A 22,720-nucleotide genomic window follows, 5' to 3' on the forward strand; every position below is an offset into this window, starting at 1 on the left:
TCTGGTACTTCTCCCGTTTGTGTGGCCCAGGATCAGGGAGGAAAACGAGTGAGTCGAAGGGCCAGGGGAGAGGATGGCCTGGAACCGATGCTTATTTCTTCTGCTTCTACCCCACTGGGCACAGTTCGATCCCCTTGCCACTCCCCGCAGGAGATGCTTTTGCTCCGCTCCCTTTTTGAGTCTTTGGAAGACGGGGAGGATTGGAGGGAGGAGTAGCAGTCTAACAGCCCTTTTTGGACCTCGTCATCTGTAGCTGAAATCGTCGAGAACTAGAAAGAAAAATTTCCTTAAACCCTGCGTAACCAAGAAATGTCGCCAGAGCCTACTTTCTTAGAGCTCTTTGTATTAAAGAGTGAAACTGATTTGATTATCTCTGCCTCTTTGGACTCCCTGAACCTGTTCGCTGTCCTCAAGCCGCCCTTCGTGAGCTTTACCATCACGGCCCAGGCAAATGCACTGCGGGACACGCTCTCAAGGTCGCCCTGGCCCTGAAGGTTGCCAGCATTCCCACCCAGCGTTCTGCCGAACTGCCAAGCGACTGGCGGCGGTGTCCAGGGAGTTTGCTGGAGGCTGCCTTTTGCTCTTGAGTCCAGCTGGATAAGAGACATGGCTGTCTTGGGCCATCTGGACTCCCTCCAAGGTGACTGAGGTCTCTTGGGCATTTCGGTACGAAGCAGCCTGTGAACCCGGTGTTCCCTTGGTGTGGGTGAACACAGTCGACCCACCCTTGGCACACTTCTCACAGCAGCTGCTCACAAACCCGTCTTGTGATCAGATCACCTGGAGGGAGGGCAGGTTATATTTGTGGGTTCCTGTGATCTACCGTTGTAGGCCAAGCAAAGCAGGTTCTCAGGGGTATGCCTCTTCCACGTGGGTTTGGTGGCGGGCCAGGTTTGGGAACCACTGCTTTGTAACTTTTCTCTTACTACTTATAACTCTTGGCAACTGCATCATATTTCACCTTCCATTGAAGAGTTTATGTTACAGCTTAACTTGTGTTCGGCGCTGGGCTGTTTCTGACACTCAGTAAGTATGAAAGAGACCAAAGTTGATTTTCTGAATGAATGGTATTTGTGTCTAGCTCTGCAGTTGCCTTGAAATGTATTCTCATGGCATATTAAGTTGTCTTAAAACATTTTGGTTAACAGAAGGTAGAAATTAGCACACCAGGAAATGTTGCATGTGTATCATTTCAGAGAAATTAACTACTTTTCATATCTTCCAAAATTGGTGATAGATTTGAAAGTAAACATCAAATTCCACTCTGGAGTTTTTCTGTTAAGCCAGTGTTTCATGGGGAAATCTTTGCCACAGAATTTGACTAAGTCCTTAGAGTACCAAATTCCCCTCCTTTCTGAACTGCGCGTCTCTGCCTCCCTTCCTCCACTGCTCCTGGGAGGGCAGTATGTTTTCTCGGTTCCCCAGACGACTGGGAAGCTGGTGTATTCCAGAAGCCAGTCTCCTAGGGTGGGGCCGGAGTCTTGGCAAAGTGGTAAAAGGCAAAGTGGTAAAAGAGGTGGGACCAGCTGTGGATCGAAAGTCACTTTCTTCTTTGGACCACCTGTGGATTGCCGGGCTCTTCTGTGGAAGCTGGTTTTTCAGGGCTGGGTCCGGGGCACTGGCTGCAGCTGTATTTTGTTTGCTTGTTCTGTTTTCTTTTTCTAAAAACGGTAGCCAGAACCTCAGACTTCCATTCACTCTGTGGGGATGGACTGTTAAATCTTTCTTTAGAAAAACATAGTGGTTCTTACCCTTTTCTACATGCTGGTCCATCAACTCTTTGATGTCCACATTCTCTGATTTTCTGTGACTGTTTGATCATTTCAGTCTTCATTCTGTGGTTTTGTTCCTCTAGTCATTCTGGATTTTCTTTTTAGGGTTGGCCTAGAACCCTTTGCCCCTTCTGTTCCTCCTTTATTGTTGGAACTTCAACTTTGGGGAAGGTTACCCAAAAATCCCTTGTTTGGGAAATGTTTCTGTGCAGTGATTAGGACCCATTGTTGCTCATGAGTCCTGTTAGTGCTTGAGGGGAGCAGGTATTAATCGAGTACCAACTGTGTCCCTGCATGTAGAAGTGGTGCAGATGGCAGGATTAAAAATGGTCCTTGCCAACAAAGAACTTCAGGGGTCTGATGAAAAGTACACCTCCTACACAGACTGGTAAAGCCACTGATTGACCAGAAGTATGTTTTGGAATGTTTGAGGATTTATTTTCTGTCTCAGGTCGATGGCTTTGAAATTAAGAATTGATTACATAGTCGTATATGGATACCAATGTGTTTTGTTTGGACAGTGATGACAGTTTTAGCTGACTGTACTGCCCCATGATAAGGCTGAGGAAGTCACAACTTTGGGGGAATATTCCAGAAATATATGGTTGACTGATCTTGGTAAGGACATTACTAATAGTCACGCTTGAAGGGTTTCAAGAGATTTTGTGACAAAGGAATATAGCCTTTGGCCTGAATGCTTCGACCAGGGCTGTTGGGAGGTCCCCTGAAATCATCTTCCTTTGTGAGTTCTTCTGGAAATTTCTGTGGTATCTGTAGTGATGCTGCTTTGGCAAGGGTGCACCTGTTCTGTTCCCCTGGACCATGGCGGTTGTTGCCAGTTAGTGGATGCCTCTGGTCACTCTTTTTTTCTTTCTCTATTTAGATACTCTGTCCTTCACCCTTTAAAAGTACATTGGTACGGTCAAGTGTCCTTCAGTGTCACCTCTGTTATTAGCCCTCCTCCATTTATTCATTCACTTCAGGAACAGTTGAGCACTTAATGTGCAGTAGGCCCTGTTCTCATCACCAAGGATGCAGTGATGAAGAAAACAGATGAGTTCTCTGTTCTCATGGAGCTTATCTTCTGGCTGGCAACCTAAACAGGGGAATTTCAGATAGTTAACTGCCTGTGAAGGAGAAGGAAAGGTCAAGAGAAATAGGCATTTCCTAAAATGGTCAGGGAAAACCCAATCTCCAGCATTGGAACCGTGAGTTGAAGAGGAGTCTGCGTGGAAGGGCCTTGGCAGGCAGAGGGGAAAGCATGCGTGAAGATCCAGTGAGGTGCGTGTGCAATGGCCCTTTCTATGTGGGGAGGAGACAAGGATGGAGTGATGTTGGCGAGATCGTGGGAGCCAGCTCTGCATAGTCTGCATGTGGCCACAGTAAGGAGTTTGGAATTTCCTTTAGGTGCAACAATAAGTTGTTGTAATCATGAGGCAGCCCTAGGAAGGGCTTGTAAATGGCCTCACGTTTTCCGTCGCTGCCAATATCCTGGGTTAGCTGCTTTGTATGTGGACATTGGAGATCCAAGGGCCAGTTAAAAATGTTATTTCCTTCCTAGAAGTGACAAGACTTGCCATCTTCACTGCCTTAATACATTCGTCCCACACAGTCGAGGCCTTTATCTGCCTCAGCAGAAGCTGTCCTGTGTGATTGTCTTGACTAGTGGAGGTGCTGTGGGAGGAAACTTGGGGCCACTCTGACTGCCCATCTGCCCCAGCTTGCAATGAACTGGTGCTCCTTCTTAACTCTTACTGGTGTAGTGACAGTAAGGGAAGCACACCTAGAGCTGATCATCGTCACCTGTACTTCCAGTCCCGTGGCTGTCTTCCTGTATCCTCTCCTTTCCTCCTTCCCCAATGGAGGCTCTGTCTCATTTGTATCTCCTCCTCTACCGTTCCTGTAAATTTTTCTCAGGGCTTGTAAAGACTTAAAGGTCATGTGCCATGTAGCATAATAAAATGTGTGTCCATGGACTTTAAGTTAGGACGTGGCCTGAGTTTCCTATAAGCTACTTTGGATTCTGAACACAAATTAAAAAATGGATGCATATCGGGACACCTGGGTGGTTCAGTGGTTGAGCAGCTGCCTTCAGCCCAGGGTGTGATCTGGGCCCTGGGATCGAGTCCCCTATTGGGCTCCCTGCAGGGACCCTGTTTCTACCTCTGCCTGCATCTCTACCTCTCTACCTCTCTCTCTGTATCTCTCATGAATAAATAAAATCTTAGAAAAAAATGGATGTATATTTCAATTTCGGGGAGCTTCCATGTTGTATTTATTTGTACATCTAGGGCCCGTTAGATCCCATAGATGTAGGTTGACCAGTGAGCCGATAAGTACAATAAAGTGTTATGTGGTAATATAAAGGCGGGCTCGGTGGGAGCACCACGATATGTCCTTGGGGAGCACTCAAGAAGGGGTTGTCTGCTGGCTTTGAACTGGTGGACTTGGGGGGTGGGATGTCAGAATCTTCTCTTAGGCTTTGGGCATAATAAGCCAATTGTTTTTGACCTGTCCTTTCTATTGAGAAGTTTCTTTGCTTCCATATTCTTCTCTATCAGGGAACATCTGACTAGGGATGGTGGGGAGGGTTGGAGAAGAAAGAGTTTGCAGTCAGATGCCCCTTCGAACTCCCCGGAGGCCTCTCAGAAAAGAAGCCACCATCTTCTGCTGCACCCACTCAACCTATGACAGCTCCAGTCAGGGTGGAACAATTTTTATGATTTGTCTTCGGCTCCTTTTCTCCTTTTGCCTTCAGGGTGACCTGTGCTTGTCAGATCCGCCGAGGCGTGTGTTATTGTCGAGTGAGGTAACAGCTGCACAATGCTAATGAGAAAACCGAATGGTTGTTTGAAGTGGCCTTGGTGGCCGCCGGGCGCCAGCATCTTTATCGGCCTGACACACTGTTTGGGAGCCCCCATTCCCCATGCCAAGTGCCTGCTGCCTTTTTTTTTTTTTAAGTTGTTATTAATAAGAGTACAGTCACTACCCATCCCTCCAGAAGCTGCTGATTAACACTCAGGCTTAAACTGCTCCAGGCTAATATGTAGTTTGTCCTTTGTAATACAAGCTGCCGGCATTGGGTATGGTTGTTAAATTATTTCCCTTTCTATGATTATTAATAGTTGATTGATACTAATGAATACACGCAAACAGTTTGATAGCATTATTATTATTATCATTACTGAATACCCTTGTAACCACCTAACCCCGGACCTTGGACTTGCCAGTGGCTTGCATCTGTATGTTCCTCTTCTCTTCAATCCCCTACCTCCTGCCCCAGCAAGCAGTAGCCAGGATTTGAAGTTGATTGTGCTCTTGCTCTGCTTCTCCAGCCCTGTGGCTGGCCCAAGGCTCAGTATCTGCACAGGAGTGCTGCTCTGGGTACCCACTGCTGGCTGCCAGCTTGTCGGGCCCAGCTCGCTTTTTCTTTCCTTTCTTTGAGGGTGGTAGGTGGGGACTGTCTAGGGATTTCCCCTACTTGTGAGATTAGCAACAGCATCTCAGAGATGACATTTGAGTCAAGACCTCCTAAAATCATTCTCAGTCCTGTAAGGCCTATCCCCCCCCCCTTTTAAAGATTTTATTTATTTATTTGAGAGAGTGATACAGAGCAGGAATGGGGGGAGGGGCAGAGGGAGAGGGAGAAGAAGCAGGTTCCCCACTTAGCAGGGAGCCCACTAGGGACTTGATCCCAGGACCCTTGATCGTGACCTGAGCTGAAGGCAGAAGCCTAATGACTGAGCCACTCAGGTGCCCTGTTGTTTCCTTTTATAACAATTTGTCTTGTAATGCTCTCTTTGACGTCCTGAATGCAGGCGGTAGATAATAGAACCTACTAGCACACACAAGTAAAAACAAAATTAGTGCCATTTCCTAACTAATATAAAAAAAGAAATGAAAGTAATGCATAATCAAATAGGTAGTTCATTATCTAAATGCTTGGGCCTGACTATACTAAGAAGACAAAATGAAGTAGTCAATTAGATCCCTAGACCTACTGATAAAATCACCTATAAATGTAACAACTCCAGACACAGGGTTGATTTGGTGACTCATATTCCAGAAGTAGTCATCAGTGATTCAATTTTTTTTAATGGTCCATAGCTTGTGGTAAAGTTTAGAACAAAATATAATGTATTTTTGTTTCATCGTACAAGATAGTTGCTTTCTGGGAAAATTTAGATTGTTAAAACTGCAAAAAGTAGTTTGTCCCCATACCTTCTTATCTAATGGGTCCTGGTCACAATAGATCAGAACCCCTGGCTGTCCTTCTCATTTATAATGCAGATTCCTGGGCTCTGCCCCTGTTTTTTCAGCAGGTATGGGGTGGAGCTCTGGAATCTACATTTTTGGGGAGCATCCCAGGTCATCCCCATGCAATTAGTGGGTCCAGAGACAAGCTTTGACTATTTGAGATTGTCCGTCTTTATTCACCTTGAGTGCTCTGTGAGGGAAGTTCTAGGGAAAGGGGCCAGCTGGGGCTTGTTCATCTTAATATTTGTTAAGAACAGTCAGTCTTCCAAGTAAGCTATGGATGAGATTTGGGAGGCATGATCAGAATTTTGGTGAGTCTGTGAGATATGTTTCTCGCTCCATGATTCTTGCATTAAGAAAAGCATTTCCAAGAAGCTGTGGTGATGGAGGCATTAAAAAACATAGAGTATCCAGGGTTCCTGGGAGGCATGCAAGTATGAGGAGGCCAGATGGCATCCTGGAAAAGAGTGTGTACAGATCTGGACTCTGTCGTGCAGCACTTTGGAACTTGTGGTCTTGGTCTTTGCTCCACCTCTTTGCAGGGAGTGAGGGGACCTCTTTGACTCTCCAGGGCCCAAGGGACTTTGGGCGTATGGGACTCCCTTCCATTTAAAATACAAAGAAATAAAAAAATACTGCATGTTGGAAATTATATTGTATAATTGCATCCAAGGTGAATTATATTCTCCTGATTTTAGAGGAATAAGAGCATTTTTGTGGCCCCCCAAAAGTTTTGTGGGCCTTAGGCACTGTGTATGCTGAGCCCTGTGGATGAGTTGACCTTGTGCCTTTCTGAACATGGAGTCACTTTGCAGGTATGTTGTAGGCATTAGATATGGTAAGAGCAAAACCCTCTAGCCTATTTACTACCTGGCCCAAATTGGAGCTGTTGTATACGGGCCAAGAGGAAACATTCCGTGTAAGAGTGAGCCTTTGTACAGGCACTTATAAAAGGATCAAGCTTGTCCTTGTGGTTAATTTTTCTTAATTAATCATGTTTACATGGAGATCCTTTTCCCTCCTAATCTTCCTTTTCATTCACGCCAGCACTCATTTCCCATAGCTTCGTGATTCCCACCATCTGTTGAGTTTGACACTCCTCCCACCTCTTTGGGAGGATCATGCGGTCACGTATGCATCTTTTAAGGGAGAGTGAATGGAGATACATTTGGTCTTACTACTGGTGGGAGGATTTTTTTTCATCCCGGTACTAGAAATTCTACTTTCCGCCTGACGGCTCTTGTTCTAAACCATGTCTCTTCCTTCCCAGGCTGCTGACGTCAGCTCTCTGGAAGGTGAATTGAGAGACTCGAAAGAAAACTTGGGTGTTGGCAAGTGGTGTGGTACTCTGGGCTTACATGAGAACCTTGGTGAGCCAGAACCCGATGAAGGAACAGAAGTAACATAAAATGGAACACTAGGGACCTAGCTAGCTGGTGGAACAGGGCACACAGAGGGTGGGGAAGCCAGGAGGGGAGGGAGTGAGGATGAAGTGCAGGATCCCAGGACGGAGGGTTTGGTGCCTTCCTTTTGGAGCCCAGGAAATCATTATTCCTCAAAAACAAAGATACTGACTAAAACAGCACCTTTTACGATAATCTGATACTGCTCTTGGGTTGTAAGTCCACTCAGCAGCTCATGAACAGTTATCTCCTGAGCTCTAGATAGGTGCCAGGCCCTGGGGACACTGTGGCACAGAGAGGTCTGTCCTCAGCGAGCGTGTGTGGTACTGGAAGAGAAACGCACGCTGCATCAGCAAACCAAGACCACTTCTGGTATTCCTACATGTTTGGAAAGTGTCAGAGTAGGTAGGGCAAAATAAAAGCATGTGCCCGCGGGGTTGCTCTCACTAGGCAAAGGTGAGACATGTTTGAGGTGGGGCTTCAGGGAGGGAAGGGGATGGTCATGGATGGATATGAAGGGAGGGCAGCAAGTTCAAAGGGCCTGGATCCAGGAGCATATTCCAGGAGATGACCGGTGGCAGCTGTGTGTGCCTGCTAGTACAGAGGGGGGGAGAGGAAGGAGAGGTTGAGGGCTGGTCACTGGCTAGATCTCATAGATCATGGTCCAGTGTGGAGTTTGAGTGCAGCTGGAAGCCCCTGGATAGTGCACACTTGGGAACATTATCTGATCTCTCCTTGGGAAAGATGACCAAGTGTCCTGCACAGGCTGGTGGGTGGGGAGAGTGAGGACAGCCAGGGCCTTGTTGATGTGATCTGGGTGGGAGGTGAGGGTAGTGGGTTTGGGATTGACATGGCAGGGATGGTGGGAAACAGATTTAGGATAAATCTTTGAGGCGGAGCTGATGGAGTTATGGATGGGTTAGATATGAAAGGGGGGATGGAATGGAGAGAATGTACAGGTGAGGGCTAGGGTTTTGTTTTAGCGCTGGGTACCAGTTACCGAGCTGATGTGTGCGCTGTAGGAGATGAGCAGCTCTGCTTTGGGCCAGCTACGTTGGGGGTGTGCCTCCACATTCCAGTGGAGCTGATGAGCAAGCACTTGGATACTTGGATCTGGTGCTCACCCACATTGAGGGGTCCAGGCTGGATATACGAATTTGATATCCTGGGACAGAGAGCACATACTAAAGGAGAGGAAGAGATCAGAGGTCTGAGGACAGAGCCTAGGGGGATCCTGACATGACGAATTCTTGGAGAGCTGTCAGCCAGGGAATTTACTGCAGTGCCTGGAGGACAGATGAGTAAAAAGGAGCAGTTCTATAAATAGAAATACCTATAGATGACAGAAAACCAGCAGCATAACATCATTAATAGGTGCTTAAAACTATGATGTTCTGGCCCTGGGATGCTAGGAAAGCTACCTGAAGAGGCTCTTCCTAATTGAGGAATACGGTCCTGTAGAGTGTTACATTGTCTTATATTTGTGGTAGGGCTTATTGGCTTTCTGAGCAAAGCCCTTTGACATTTATGGATGGAGTGTATTCATTATTATTAAGAGGAATTCCCTGGAACGAGTATCAGTTCTTTTTTTCCCTAAGCTCTACTCTCTGAATTACCATACAGTTTATTTAAGGAGCTGTGACTGGTGAGAAGAAAGAGGGAAGGGTGATTTCTGGAGCTTCTAATGACCACTTCCTGCCAAATCTTGGCATTCTTTTACATCTCAGGGGGAAGAGGAGTGTCATCTGGAGAGACAAAGGATCCCCAGGACGCTGAAGTGAATAGTAGGCATGGGCTAGCTCCTTCTACTCAGGCAGGCCCTCTCTTGATCTGTAGCATGTTTGGAAGGAAGGAGGTGTATTAGTCTCCTATTGCTGCCGTAACAAATTACCACGCTCAGTGGCTTAAAACCACATAAATCGATGTTCTGGTTGTGGAGGTCACAGATCTGAAATGAGTCTGTAGCGGGCTGAATGACGCCTTCCAAAGATGTCAAGCTCTAACTCCTAGACCCTGTAAGTATTAACTGGATGGAAAGAGACTTTGCAGAGGAGCAAGTGAAGCCTCTTGAGATGAAATGAGTATCCTGGACTGTAAGGATGGACCCTTGATGGCATCACAGGTATCCTTACAACAGAGCAGCAGAGAGAGGAGGGCTGCACAGAGACAGCACAGGGGGAGTGTGGCCACGGAGGCGGAGGGAAATTGCGGTGATGGAGTCAGGAGCCAGGGAATGCTAGCAGCCATCAGGAGCTGGGAGGGCAGGGACGCATTGTCCCCGCAGGCCTCTGGTGAGAGGTGGGGCCCTCCTGACACTTTGCTTCAACCCACTAATGGTGATTTAGGACCTCTGAACTCTAGAACCGAGAGAGAAACATTTCTGTTACATTAAGCCACTAGGTGTGTGGCAATTTATTAATAGCAGCAATGGGAAACTAAAGAGTCTCATGTGTTCTTTTCTGGAGGCCCTAGGGGAGAAAGTTATCTTGACTTTTCAAGCTTCTGGGGGCTCCTCCATTCCTTATCTCATGACCCCTTTTTATCTTCAAATCCAGTCTGTCTTGACACTTTTTGATTGATTGCTTGATCCTAAAACCTGGGATTGAACAGTTGACACTTTTGAGACATTGACCCTTGTGCTTCCTTCCTCCACATGTAAGGGCCCTTATGATGACAGGGGACCTCCCTGGATAATCCAGTATAATCTTCTTAAGATCATCGATTAGCAGGCTTAATTCCATATGCATCTCTAATTCTTCTTTGCCACGGGAGGCAACACATTCACAGGTTCTGGGGTCAGGACAGGGGAGTTTGAGGGGGGGAGCATTATTTGGCCTACCCAGGGGGTAGTTACTCAATGGTTGTATGTAAGGTGAAGAAATAGATCTTCCTGGGCAACCTGACTCACTCATCTGAGGTTACATGGCATGTGTATCCTCCTCCTCCAAATACAGTAGCGCACCAGACTTTGACACTTTGGCTTCCAGATTAGGCTTTCTGAAGGCACATGACAAAAACCCCATGATGATACTAACAGGTTAAAAAAAAAAAAAAGTTGCCTTCCAGAGACACTGATCATTTGCTTCTGCTAGGCTCCAAAGTGATTTTAAGAGCCTAGCAATGAATGACCTTGGAAGGCCTTGGCCTTGTACAGTTGTCACTGAGCTCAGACACCAGGCTGCAATGAAATATATCATTTGTGCTTTGCTGTCTACTATCCCTTGTTGCCACCAAGCAGCTCTCCAGGGGTCACTGCCTGCAGGCTTGGCGAAATGACTTGCCACAGCTCAGGGAAGTTGTAAGGAGAGGGGCCAGCTTTTTTTTTTTTACTCTATTGCCTTGTTGCATTGTAGTCAAAACTCAATAAAGGTTTATGAATCTTAGCTGGACTGTGGCCACACCTTGTTTGAAGGTGAAAAGACCTTGTGTTCTATTTCTAAAAGATTTCGTCTTTGTCACATTGCCTCCTAACCCTATCAGTTTTGTTGCTGTCATTCTAGAAAGGCCTGCCTGGGGAAGATAAGTGAGGGATGGCCAGGAACACAGCAAGTCAGCACTTAGAAGCAGTGCTTTCTGAATCTTGGTTGATTTATTATTTTTTTTGAAGTGGACCATTATTTTCCAAACTCCAGCCAGTTTTTACCATGTCTGTGTTACCACCTGTTACTTAAAATACTTGTCTTCAAATTTATTTTAAGTCATTTATTTTTAAATTTTCTCTCATTGTCATTGACAACCTGTATAAACTTAGGGATTTGGTCTACTTGTGCATGTTAAAATAAATACTTTACTATTAGAATAGAGGGTGTATTTATGTGTACCATAGTGTCAATCTACCATACCTGGAAAAAACTGTATTAGACCATGGTGACTTTCTCAGGAGCCCAGAGTCCAAGGAAATTAGTCTTTGAGGATCAAGTCATCAGCCAGACTTCTGTTTGCTTCAGCAGCAAAGAGGGTGGCTGGCTAGCCAGTTAAGAACTTTTCAAGTAGGGTACCTATGAAGCAGGGAGTGGACATACCTTAATTCCCAGCAAGCAAAGGGTGCAGCTTCTTATGCTAGTATTTATAATATAAACAATGTGTATGTGTATGTACAGGAAAACCTTCACCTTTACCTCCTTTGGGGATAAAGTGAAGGAAGAACTTACATTACTTTTATATGAAATGTTTAAGGAAATAGGATCAAAATAGAGCCTTCGCTGGAGCCATGGTAAGCCATGAAACTCAATATCCAAGGGATGTAAAATTTTAATAAACATAACTCTGTTTTTATTTGTTTTTTCTTGGCTGGGCTTTCAAAATATTTTTATATGTTCTTTGTCTTAATAAAATAAAACATGTTCTTTGTTTTAATAAAACTTTATCTAACTCTCAGCCTCTGGTGAAAATAAAAGAACTAAATAACAAAGAGGATCAGTAAGGAAGGACCCCGTTGTTGGAATCAATGTCACTTTTTCCAGGTGTCTTGAGAGCAGGGTTGCCTGATGGTCACTATTCCCTCAGCATGGAGGAAGCTACATCCATGGAAAGACCATGCTGCATCCTACTACCCTGTGTCACCAGAATTTACCTGTCTTCCTCTTTATATTGCTTTGGGGTCCAGGGGTGGGAGGCATTGTGTATGGCTTCTTTGTATATCATCATAAAACACTTTAAAATGATTAACTTGATTCCTTAGCCTCATCTTGCCTAGCTTTGAGAGAACGTAAAATCAGATTTCTCTGGAATTTGGGAGCATCTCCAACTTCCTCAAAAATTAAGGACTTTTTTTTTACCTAGGAAATTATGAACAAGACTTCGGATTTCCCGTGTTCGCAGTCTGTTTCCCTCTTCCCCATCGTCTTTTCCAGAAATACTTCTTTATGATTCTATTGTAATCTATCAAACTACTATGTTTTAGGGAGCAGGAAGATGTCAGTAAGACCTTGAGATGTGTGTGTTGAGCGATGGTGGTAAATGAACCTGCTGGAGTGCTGAGCTCCACGTGGCATAAATGCTGATTTGCTAAAGCTGATGCTTGTGTAAAATATTTGACTCCTCTTCTTCTTGACATTGAGATACTGTTTTGCTCTTTGGAAGAGCTCTATCTGGACAAGCCTTTTGAATATTTGCATTTTATTTCCAGAGAGTCTTTGCTGCTGATTTGGGTAAAGGCATGACATTACATACCCCGTCACTTCATTTTCCTGGAGGAGAGAAAGGGAGCCAAGTGACAGGCTGGCAGCAAATTGGACTACAGGGCTGAAATCGCAGTGCGACAGATAGGTGGTTCAGAGATTGAAGTGCTGTTTTGTCTAATCAGATATTAGCCGGCTTTACAAAGGTTAAACACATCCAGGTAGTGAGACTTGGGAGTCTCTCCTTTTAAATCTTGCTTTCTGTGATGAGGAGGGTCATTGTCAGATGGTCTCAGGTCCCAATTGTGCCTTAAACCCCACCCTGGCCAACCTCACCTGTGATTCTATGATCCAGAGCTGCATCATGAAAACCAAGATGGAGCAATGGATGAGAACCTTAGAGTCTGTAAGAATTAAAGCTGGGAGCAAACCTGAGCCAATATTTCTACTTTAAAAAAGCAAACCAACAATAACAAATGAGGCGATGCTCAAAGGGTGAAATAATTTGCCCCAGGTTACACCACCAGCTGGTGCCTAACCTGACTAGGTACTTTTTCCAGAGAAGACAGCATCAGGAACCTTAGAGCCACCTAACAGCTGATCCACATTTTGATAGTCATTGAAGCAAAGTCACTTAACTAAGAAGCTAGTGCCCCTGATTTTATTTTTAACTTTTTATTGATATCTAATGTACATGCAGAGAAGGACACCTGGCAGCTGTGTCACCAGATGAAATTCTGCAGAGGGCACACACTCAACCTCACCATGCACGTAGTCCGCACTTCCAAAGCTCTCTCATGCTCCTTTCTGGTCGCTACCCATCCAACCCAGCAGCCGCCGACCTGACCTTTAGCAGCACACATTACTTGGTCTGTGTTAGTGTTCTTTCTAAAAATGAACTCCTGCAGTGTGTCCTATTTCATGTTTCACTTCTGCTCTGTGTTGGTGAGATCCATCCATACTATTGTGTATAGTTGCAGTGGCCATTCTTTCTCCTTGTAGAGTATTCCACTGTGTGAATATGCATGTTTATTGATTCATATATTGACTTGTCGATCCATTCTGCCACAGGTGGGCATTTGGATGATTTCCAGTTGGGGACAGTACTTCTGAAAGCACTAGCATATTTCTCTCGGTGAGTGTAGGTCCACATTATAGTTGAGGATAGGCCTAATGGTGGAACATCCGGGTCACCATGGGTATGCATGTTCAGCTTTATGAGCTACTGGCAGTTTCCCTCAAAGGTATGTACCAGCTTGGACCTTGGCCAGCCGTGTTTGAGTGCCTTCCTCCCTTATATCCTCAGTGTGCTTAGCATTTCCTGTCCTTTTCACCTTGGCCATGCTGGTGGGTCTGCATTGTTGTGATACTGGGATTTGGGATTTTTAAGCTGACCCTTTACATTGGCTTCTGAAAGACTTGGTTGTGGGCTTTTGTTTTATGCTTACCGTGGACTTTGTAATCTTCACTGTTTTCAGACCGTGACCTTACAAAGGCATTATTATTTTAAGTTGCAAAAGAGGCTGATGCATTCTAACAGACTTCATGATCTTTCAGCTGTTCTGCAAGAGAGGCTTGTGGAGTTGGTGTCTTCGATGAAATAACGTGCTGCTCTCACCATATGTTTGGTCTGTTGCAGTGAAGATCAGAAATCAGGAACCAGGGTAGCAGTCAATGAGTTTAATTTAGTCTGGTTGAATTTGTTAGCATTGAACCTGGACACTTAAGATTCCTGCATAGGAGCATCAGCAGGTGGAATGTGGTTAAGTCAGAAGCTTGTGCATGTTGAGTTCCTGAGACTGGAACGCGATTTGCAGCTCTTGAGTAAGAAGACTGTTGCAGTCCCACATACATCCAGGATAGAGCAATTGCAAAGACAGAAAATGAAGATGAAGTGACTCAGAACCACTTGACACGTGAAAACACTACTACAGTGTTACTTCTTTGTCCAGTTTTTTTGTTGTTGTTGTTGAGGCAGTTCCATGATCTAAAGAATTTACTTTGAAGATGCTGGACAAAAATTGAAACTGGGCTGGGAAACAGTGCCAGTGCGTGAAGCATGCTGGAGAGACCCGGCTCCCCTTATGTAAGTGGGTAATGTGAGTCATTTTCCGGCTATTTTCCTGAGAGTTTCACACCCAGCCTAGGAAGGTGATTCATGAAGACAGACTTGGCATTGTTTTTATGCTGCTCTAGCTGTTTCTGCTCTTCACCGAGGCACTGGCTCAGGTGTTCTGTGAAGGAGGGTGGTGGGGTCGGGGGGCAAGGTGTCTGGAGATGTGATCCCTGAGCGTGGTGGCCCTTGAGTTGACGGCTGGCTGAGTAGATTGGAACTCTGGGTTGCATAAGACAGGCATCTTGCTTTAGCACAGGGATGCTTTTGCCAGAAAATATAGCTACTGTGGACTTGGCAGAAGGTTGCCTTCAGTAGGATGATGGGATGATGCTGTTTCCTAGGACCCCTCTGACTTGTTTTCTCATTACCTGCTCTGTGGATTGTGTTAGGAGGTTGTTAGCCCTTCTAGGAAGAGAAAAGTCCCTGGAGGTCAGTAGGATCCTCAGAGGCCCTGTGTCAACCATGCCCAGCATGGCATTGGGTAAAAGTTGAATGAATGTCTGTGTTTTTGGGATATGGCTTTCAGGACCTTGTTATTGCTGTTACTACAAATGTGAAGTTATATTAGGTGGAAGGGGATGAGTGTGCCTGAAAGGAGTGTGTGCTCGTGTGTGTACTGTAGTGTAGCAAGTGTGTTTTTGTAGCCAAAATGAAGGTAAGGTGGGATGCCTGGGTGGCTCAGCGGTTGCTCAGGGCATGAACCTGGGGTCCTGGGATCGAGTCCCACAACAGGCTCCCTGCAGGGAGCCTGCTTCTCCCTCTGCCTATGTCTCTACCTCTCTCTGTGTCTCTTATGAATAAACAAATACAGTCTTAACAACAACAACAAAAAAAGATGAAAGGAAGGAAAGGAACATTTTTTGAGCACTGATAGTTGCCCAGGACTGGGCCAAGCCTTTGGATTTTAATATTCTCTCATTCAGTCTTACTTAATACTCCATTTTCTGTATGTGAAACTGAGGCTTGCCAGGCTTCCTCATTTGCTAGACTTAGAGGTTTCTGGGAGAGCGGTGGGAAATCGGTGTGCCTAGTGGAAAACTGAGCTCACGGTTGCCCTCCAAAGGAAATGTGTCACGAAAGACACCGCTTTGGCCACCAATGCAGCAGGTACCCTCAGCAAGGAGGTTTATTGAAGTGTTTTATTTCCAAAATTTGGTTGAGTTCGGGGGCTTCTGCATTATCATGGCTACAACCTGCCTTAGTTGAGAAAAATCGCTATGATTTTTTCATTTTTGAAGATAAGCCTTGGGCTTCCTGACCTGTTAGGGATTTCTGACTTCTCTAGTCAGCAAAGAATAAAGCTGGGTTCTTATCTAACCTCTTAGAGAGAGAAGAGGTCCACCAGAGTTAATTTGCTGAGTGCAGAAGACCTCAAACATGTGGAGCACAAAACTAGGCATTTTGTTGACTGAAGGGGGGAAACATGGAGGATTAAAGGGGAAAAAATGGCTCAAAACATGGAAAAATGTGTTTAAACCTTCCTTGTTGCCAAAAGGATTTCACCACCAGATACTGTTGGGCAGGAGTTGGTTCATAGGCAGGCTGTGTGCGTACAGAGAGGATGGACAGCATAGGCCATCAATACACACTTACCTGTTACTGCTGGCTCCCAGGAAGGGTAATGGGAAGCAGGTTCCTTTTTTTTTTTTTTTTTTAAGATTTTATTTATTTATTCACGAGACACACAGAGAGAGGCAGAGACATTGCAAAAGCAAGCTCTATGTGGGGAGCCCAATGCGGGACTGAATTATTCCAGGACCCTGGGATCCCACCCTGAGCAGAGGGCAGACCCTGAACCACCGAAGGGTCTCAAGGGAAGCAGGTTCTTGATCATCCTTTTCCACTTCCTTTCCTCAAGAAAGCTTATCAAAATGAGCAGTGGTAGTGTTACTGATGAGGGCAATGATGAATACACAACAACTTCAAGTAAGTCCCATGTACGATTCAGAAATAGTTCGTTCACAGAACAGGAGACTCACTGCCCTTCCTTACAGAGATGTCACTACCTATAAATTAGACCGTTCATTCATCATCATTTAGCTATTGCCACATGACACAAGCCACCCCAGCACTTAGTGGCTTGAAACAGGAAGCCTTTTATTGGTGTTCCTGGTTGTACAGTTGAGTGGTTCTTCTGGTTGCAGCTGGATTCACCCATATGACTAGATATCAGTCTTCTGGGCTTTCTCACATATCTGAGGGGTTGGCTGGCTGAGTCTGGTCTTGGATGGTGTCCACTGGGACAGATGGAGTGCCTTCCACATGTGGTCTGCCCTCTTGCAACAGATGAGCCCAAGTCATTTTTGTGGTTTTTAAGGGGTGAGCAGAACTATGCGATGATGCCTTGGTTCAGAACTGATATACCTTGACTTGTGCTGCATTTTATCAGTCAAAGCAAGGTGCAAGACCAGGCCAGATGCAGAGGGTAAGGCTAGCAATTCTTCTTGATGGGCGCTATTGCAGAATCTCATTGCAGGGTGCATGGGTCCAGGGAGTCCCATGATTGAGGCCATCAGTGCAATCAGTTTGCCACATTCATCCTTTCATTTATTCATCCCATAATCCTTGGGGTTCCTCAACAGTCCTTTGTTCTCCTGTTCCATTCTTTGTTAAAAGAGAGATTCTGTACTATTTACTGTACATAGTCTCTAAGGAAGCCACTGAGTTGAGTCTCTAAGGTCCAACCAGAGGGATGGGAGAGATGGACAAGAAGGTGGCCAAGAGGGAGAGAATGGGAGTAATCCCGGGGGTCTGTATCCAAAATGGGCTGTGAACCTAAAGGAAGGAGTGTTAAGTCTGTGAGTGGGGAGCAGCTTCCCAGAAGAGGAACGAAGTCACCCAGGAACTGGGAGCAGGAGAGGATTGAAGAGAAGGGCGGGAAGAGGGTGTACAGCAGGTGGAACAGTGCCAGGATGGGGGTCGGAGGCAAAAGGACCTTAAGAGCTGCTTCTGGAATGCTCGGTTTACTGGAAGGGTGGGAGTGGCAGGAGTTGAGGTCGGAAGAGTGTCCTTGGGCCAAGGTAGAAAAGCCTGTCATCAGGGGCTCAGACATAATTGATGGGCAGAAGGCAGCCGGTAGCAAGTTTTTTTTCTCCCCATTGCGGTGACTCATGTACCCAATGTAAGGAACAGACAGTATGATTATTGTACCCTGGTGCTCTTTCCTCATCAAAAGGAAGGCACGACAGACAGCATAGTTCTGTGGATTCCAGATCGTGTGCTGTGGCGCTCTGGTGGGGGGATCACAGGGAAGTCACAGGGATGCCATGGGCTATCACCAAGTTGTGAGCAAAACACAGCTCCATCTGCCAGACGTCTCTTAACTATTACTGTGAAGTTGTTTGGACCTAACTACCCAGGAAATGGAGCTTTTACTATTTCTTTTGCCCCTAGAGGTATAATGGGGAAAAAAAAAACCAAAACTGCATCACAAACAGCACTATAAAGTGACAGAGCTTGAGTCTGGGAGGCTCTGGTGAAGTTGGCCAGAGAACTTGGTTGGAATCTGGCCCTGTCCTGTTATCAGAGGTGCGACCACGGGCGGTGTGTGACTTTCTCTGACCTGTTTCCTCATCTGCGAAGAGTGGAGATGGCACTCCCTCCCACCCTGTCCCCTCACCAGGTCATTTGAGAGGAATAAATTAGTTCATATAAGGAAAGGGCTTTATTTATATTTTTTAAAAGATTTTTTATTTAATTATTCATGAGAGACAGAGACACAGAGACAGGCAGAGACACAGGCAGAGGGAGAAGCAGGCTCCATGCAGGGAGCCCGACGTGGGACTTGATCCCGGGTCCCCAGGATCACACCCTGAGCCAAAGGCAGGCGCCAAACCGCCGAGCCCCCCTGGGCTGCCCAAGGAAAGGGCTTTAAAGGGAGCCTGGCATGCTCAGCCGGCAGCGGCCTTATTACCCTGGATGGTTCGGCCTTGCCCAGCAGCTGGGCGCTCGCCAGGCCAGTTGTCTGTCTGCAAGGCCCCGAAATGCAGCGCAGGTACCCCTGTGGGGACAGGAGGGCGAGTAGGGAAGGTCAGCAGCCTTGAGCAGCGGCGAGGACTGGTTATTCCTGCATGTGATTGGAGCCCGAGGGGACACTGCCGCACCTCGTGTCCTCATCCACAGGATCCCCGCAGCCTCTCCTTGCAGGAAACTTTGTTTCGAGCACAGCTCTGGTGTCACATGCTGTGCTCAGGCTGTGCATTCGAACTCTGGCCCTTTCCGTGCACACGCCCCCCCCCCCCCCCCCCCCCCCCCCCCCCCCCCCCCCCCCCCCCGCCCAAGCCAAATGACTCGTCTCTACAGCAAAAGGCTTAGCTGACGGGAATGGGAGGTGAGGTCTCTACTTTGTCACCTCGTGCATTAAAGGACTTGCATTAAAATAAATAAATAAATAAAGAAAGAAAGAAAGAAAGAAAGAAAGAAAGAAAGAAAGAAAGAGAAAGAAAGAAAGAAAGAAAGAAAGAAAGAAAGAAAGAAAGAAAGAAAGAAAGAAAGAAAGGAAGGAAGGAAGGACGGACGGGGGCAGGACGGCCTGATGGGGCAGGGGCGGGGGGAGGTTCTCCCGCAAGCGCCCTCAAATCCTCTCTGCAGGCCAGGTGGGCTTCTGTTCATAGGGAGAAGCTGGTTGTGGGAGCTCAATGTCCCCCATTTCCAGTTGGTCTCGTCTCTTTTTCCGAAGAGGGCTTCAGGGTACAGTGGGGTACAGTGCTTGCTCTGAGTGCACACATGTTTGCTGGCACCTCTCTGTGTGCCCACGGGGGTGCGTACAAGGGGGCCCATGGGTGCTGCTGCGTTTGGGATCTGCCCAGGCACCCCCTCATCCTCCTCTCTCCAGCAGCCCGTCAGTCTCCTTTTGTCCAAGGAACTTTTATTTTCATTTTTCATCCCACAAACGTCACTCTGCTCCTGTCCCTGACTTGTAGTCGGGAGTTGGCCGCGGCCTCATTTCTCATTCTGGTCCTGTTCCTTTAGGAATCTGCCAAACCTCTTCTGCATTTGTTTTTCACCTCAGCACTCTCTTCTGTCAGCAGTTCAGTGAGCCCTTTCCAAGCTCATTTTTCCCCATTTGCTTCTTAATTAGTTTTCCCCTCCTGCCTCTCCTCTCCATGCCTCCGTCCTGCCGCCCTTCCAGTCCATGTCTCACGATTTCTGGCCCGCTGTTAAGAAAATATGGGTCGGAGCGATGTCAGTCACGGTTATTGTTTCCAGGCATGTGGCTTTGTCTTGAAATTTTCAGTTGTATTCGTTTGTCATCTTGCTCTGGAGTAAGGCCTGCGACCTGGGTGCAGGCATTGCGTTGACCTGTGATGGTGAGTTTGGGAGGCAGGGACTTGGTCTCTCCCTGTGGAGCATTTGTGGGAAAGGATTTGCATTTTAAAAATAAAGTGCTCTGAGTAAGTGTTAACCTGTGTCTTTAAGTCTTTCTGAAGCCAGGAAGCCAGGCTTTGTTTTATAGATGCAGGCACAGTCTCTGAAACTCCTGAAATGGTAAATAACCATTAGTGTCTGTGGTTTGTTTGTTTGTTTGTTTGTTTGTCTGTTTTGGTGGGGGGGAGAGTGTTCATAGCTTTTAGCACATTCCCATAGGAGCCCGCAGCCTCCAAATATTAGGACACCCTGCCTGGGTAATTTAGAAAGCCTAAAGAGGTTGGAAATTATAATACGTGATCTGGAAGCAAAGGATAGAGGTCACAGGAGCACACAAGAGAAACATGTTTCGAGGGCAGATGAAGCCCTTCTGGGGGCACCTGGCAGTGCACGTGTCCAGGACCCCAAACTGTGATATCTATACAAAGAGTGGTAGTAAAGGAGGTTGACATTGGTTTTTGAAAGGCCCCATGCTCCTCCCCACCCAATGCCATACTGATCATTACCCCTTAGGGTTGACTTGTGATAGACTGTTAGAGGTTAAGTGGAATAAAACAAAAAGGTGGTTGCCCTAGGAATTTCCATTGTGCAGCACACCACACCAAGCTCTGTCCTCTGTGGCAAGTTAGCTCGGCCCCTTAGGTGCACCGTGTAGCTGCAAGGAACAAAGATGGTCATGGTCCTTTCCGGAGCTCCTAGGTCTTTGCTACTCAAAGGGGCTGCACAAACCAGCCACATTAGCAGTAGCTGGGATCTCTATTAGATAAGCAGACTCAGAGGCCTGCTGATTCACAGTCCGTGGAATAAATAACCAGATTCCCAGGCGATTCATAGGTACAGTCAAGTTCAAGGACAAAATTCTAGTGCAGCTTGTTTCTTGGGCGGCAGTCAGAGCTCTCTGAAGCATCGTGTTCTGGGCATGTCCTGTCAGTGCTTCTGATGAAGTTCTGATTTCCTGTTATTTTTACAAGGAATTTTCATTCCAGGCAATTTAGATACATATCTTTAGGCCTGAATATGATTCTGTACCTTTCGGTTTTGTACCCTTTTGCAAATGTTCACAGGCAAATGCATAGATCAGAGTAATCCTTTTTTTTTTTTTTTTTTAACTATCCACTTGACATATAGGGATAGAAAGATACCATCATACCCGCCATATGCAATCACCATAGAAGGCACGGAGAAGTCAAGCAATAAGAAACTGGTGCTGCCTTTGAGAAAGAAGTCTGGTCCCTGGAGATAAGCACAGAGAAGGGTAATTTCATCTCATTGTATTGTATCTTGGGATGGCATACGGGACCAGGGAGAAGAGCAGGTGGTTCTTTGCCTATGCTGGGTGTCACTGTACACTGTATATACAGTGTATCAATATACACTGATAGGTATGGCATGAAGACATTTTTAGGCCTTTACCAGACTTCTGACCTCTTCAGGGAGCTGTCCTCCCTCATGCCTTTTCAAACCTTGAGTGAATAGCACCTTTTGTGTGTTCAAGTAAGTAGCTCGAGTAGTCATTTGTTTGGTTACCAGCCTACTGATATGTAGCCTGAGAGAGAGCATTGAGTACTTGTTCTGCTGCTTTGCCCCTTGGCTAAGAATCCCTGCTTCCCACGAAGGGGAATGACTTCCCCTGTGAAGACTTCATGTCCTCGTGATCTCCATTTGAAGGCATGTTACATTTAAATTTAACGCTTTTCCTTCCTTCCGAATTGCCTAGCCGCAGCTTTGTCACTGATCCCTGTAGCAGAATTAGCCCCATTTGAAGATGGAGGAGGTGGATTTTGGCTGTCTGCATGCAAGGTGGTTAGGAGTTTTTCAGGAGGGAGAAACAATGATCCTACAATACATTTACTTTCTGTTGACAGGTATGGAACAAAAACTAGCTGGGAAATGAGAGTGTTTGTATCAGCCTATTGTGCTATACACACACACACACATATACATATATATGGCAAAATATATATATAAATATATACATATACATTTATAAAATATAAATGTACAAATATATATATTTATATATATACAAATGTGTGTGCGTGTGTGTGTGTGTGTGTGTGTATATATATATATATATATATATATATATATGTAGAATCTCCTTTTCTATACCCTAACTTGGTTTTCCACACTCTTTTGCTTGGAAGTCAAATTTGGAATCAAATTCTGTAATCATTTACTTGCTGGGTATGCTTTGGAAGTACAGTTAGCTAACTCTCTGAACCTCATAGGTAAAGTGGGGGAGCAAATATTGAAAAATGATAATTAAGAATGAAATGAGATGGTGTATGCAGAGGGTCTAGTAAAATTTATGCAATCACTAGTTTGATACTGAGTGCTAATATTTAGCGGGCATAGTTGCTGAAACCGTGTGCTCATCACCATGTTGAAATCTACCCCGAAGGAAGGCAGCAAACACGACCTGCCCTCGGGATCTTACAGTGCTTTACTGTATGAGTGAACTAAAATGTGAGACAAGGAACACAGATGTGTAAAGCAGCCTGCATTAGCTTCCATGGAAGACTGGAGAACCATGCCCCAATTACTCCGTTCCTGCCAAGGGCCCCTCACAGGAAGGAGTTCAGTGTTAGTGGCAGTCCCATTTTTCAGGAGATGTTAGAAACCCAGATTTTTATGTGAAATCTTGTTTTTCACATGTTGGTAACTAATTAAAAAAGTCTTCCT

General features: G+C 45.9%; 1 protein-coding gene across 3 annotated transcripts in view; it reads left to right on the top strand.

Annotated features, from left to right (window-relative positions):
* The window catches only part of MGAT5 (alpha-1,6-mannosylglycoprotein 6-beta-N-acetylglucosaminyltransferase), a 333,678-nt gene that overhangs the window by 70,783 nt on the left and 240,175 nt on the right, over positions 1-22,720 (top strand). The window contains exon 3 of one of the 3 annotated variants that reach the window (XM_072757610.1): positions 21,164-21,290. The exons of the other annotated variants lie outside the window; for them this stretch is intronic. The gene's annotated coding sequence lies outside the window, so the exon portion shown is untranslated. The remainder of the gene's footprint in view (positions 1-21,163; positions 21,291-22,720) is intronic. 3 annotated transcript variants of the gene reach the window in all.

The sequence above is a fragment of the Vulpes vulpes genome, chromosome 5 (genome assembly GCF_048418805.1).
Source record: "Vulpes vulpes isolate BD-2025 chromosome 5, VulVul3, whole genome shotgun sequence".
Classification (NCBI taxonomy): Eukaryota; Metazoa; Chordata; class Mammalia; order Carnivora; family Canidae; genus Vulpes; species Vulpes vulpes.